This window comes from Lytechinus pictus, chromosome 3 (genome assembly GCF_037042905.1).
Source record: "Lytechinus pictus isolate F3 Inbred chromosome 3, Lp3.0, whole genome shotgun sequence".
Taxonomy (NCBI): domain Eukaryota; kingdom Metazoa; phylum Echinodermata; class Echinoidea; order Temnopleuroida; family Toxopneustidae; genus Lytechinus; species Lytechinus pictus.
In genome coordinates, this window is record NC_087247.1 from 30,053,150 (window position 1) to 30,055,001 (window position 1,852).

Sequence of the window (1,852 nt, forward strand, 5' to 3'; positions counted from 1 at the left end):
AAACTCCTGTTTTCGATACGGTTTTAACAAGATTTCGGAATCATTATAGTATGATGAGGGATTGTGGAGTTGTAGCAGAGGTATGATAAAGTTTCAAGATGAAATGTGTTGGAGGGATTGATAGACATAGAGAGAGAGGGAGAATAGGAGAGGCAGTGACAAAACATAGAGACAGAAGTGTCATGAAGACATTCAGAATTGACCTTATGTGTATTTTCTGTAATATATTTATATATTTTAATTTTATTTCGTCACATGTGTTTTTGTTCTCATAATTATGTTTTTAGAGGACATTGATTCAATCGTAGTATATCGCATGCCATATAAAAGCAAATGAAATACGTAACAAGTAATTGCAATGTGTCGGGGTCTATTAGGCCTAGGAGTCCAAAACGGAAAAAAAGGGACAGTAGTTAATGAAGTTAATTGACGAAGGAGGAAATAATTTTGAACGTTGCCTGTACCTTCCGTCCTTGAGATCATTTTGCAATGTATAGCACTACAATTTCCTTCATTATTTTATCATTCCAAATTGTTTTCTTCCGTGTTCGACCTCTCAAACAATTGTATGGAGAGCAAGAAGAGAAGTGGTAGATGGGGGAAAAAATGATAGATCTTTTATTTGGAAGGGAAGTGCGAGCCAATATAAACGGCGGCAAACCTTCAAAAGATTTGGCGGCAAAATTCCACTCAAATGAGATGGCATGTCCTTGTGAATTACTCTCATAAATTTCTACGCTGATAATAAGTCGTGTATTCTATCATGTTCCAATAAACTATTCAACATTATACCGAACCCATTTTCCTCTCCCTTTAGATTTTTTTTTTCGTGCATGTATAGGACAGGCGTACTGCTCGTTATTGTTATTTTCTATTTCTGTTGGATTCATCGGCCGTCTCTTGGCCCTAAATGCGTGCAGGCGCCAATCCCGGATATGGCACCGACTCCGCTCCTTATCCCCCTTCGCACAGAAGTAACATTTGGAAAGGAAAGGAATAGAAATGAACAAATAAGTGGAAATGTCATCCTAATAACAATAAATAAACCTCATATTCTATAGTCTTGCCGCACAATCAACTTCGCAATATATAAAACTGATGAGAGCGGTTCGCAACAACAAAAAATAATAATATCGCATTGTCCGCCTGCTACAAAATTGCACTCATTACCATCTCAAATGAAAACATTTCTTGCTCGTTACAATATCATCGGCTCCGTCTATGAATGAGAGATTACATTAATAGACATTTTCTTTCAACTTGATTAGTATATTTCCAGACGTCTAGTACCGCAACGATATATTTGGTAAATGATACAAATTAAACCATGTGACAATCCATCTTCCCGTCCTCCTCCCCCCCCCTCTCTCTCCCTATTGTTCATTGTCTTTCTCTCACATACAGGTGGGTGTTTCATAAAGCTGTTCGTAAGTTAAGAGCGACTTTAAGAACGACTGGTGATCATTTCTTGTGGTATATAGAGTATATACCAAAATGTTCATTGGCGATGGTTTAGCGCGTAAGAAAGGATCACCAGTCGTTCTTAAAGTCGCTCTTAACTTACGAACAGCTTTATGAAACGGACCCCAGGTCTAATAGACTTACATTATCTTTCTTTTGCTCTTTCTCTTTCTCTGTGTGTCTTCAAACAGTTCTCCATTCGTGTAAGTTTTTCTTTAATGAAATTATATTTCGCTTACATCTTGATACATATGCCTTTCTCTCGGGGGGGGGGGGGGGGGGGGGGGCAGAGCCAGGGTATTTTGATAGGCCAGGGAGGGATGCAGGGGCGGATCCAGGATTTTCCAAAGGGGGGGGGGCAAAATTTTCGGAGGAAAAATTTTACAAGCAA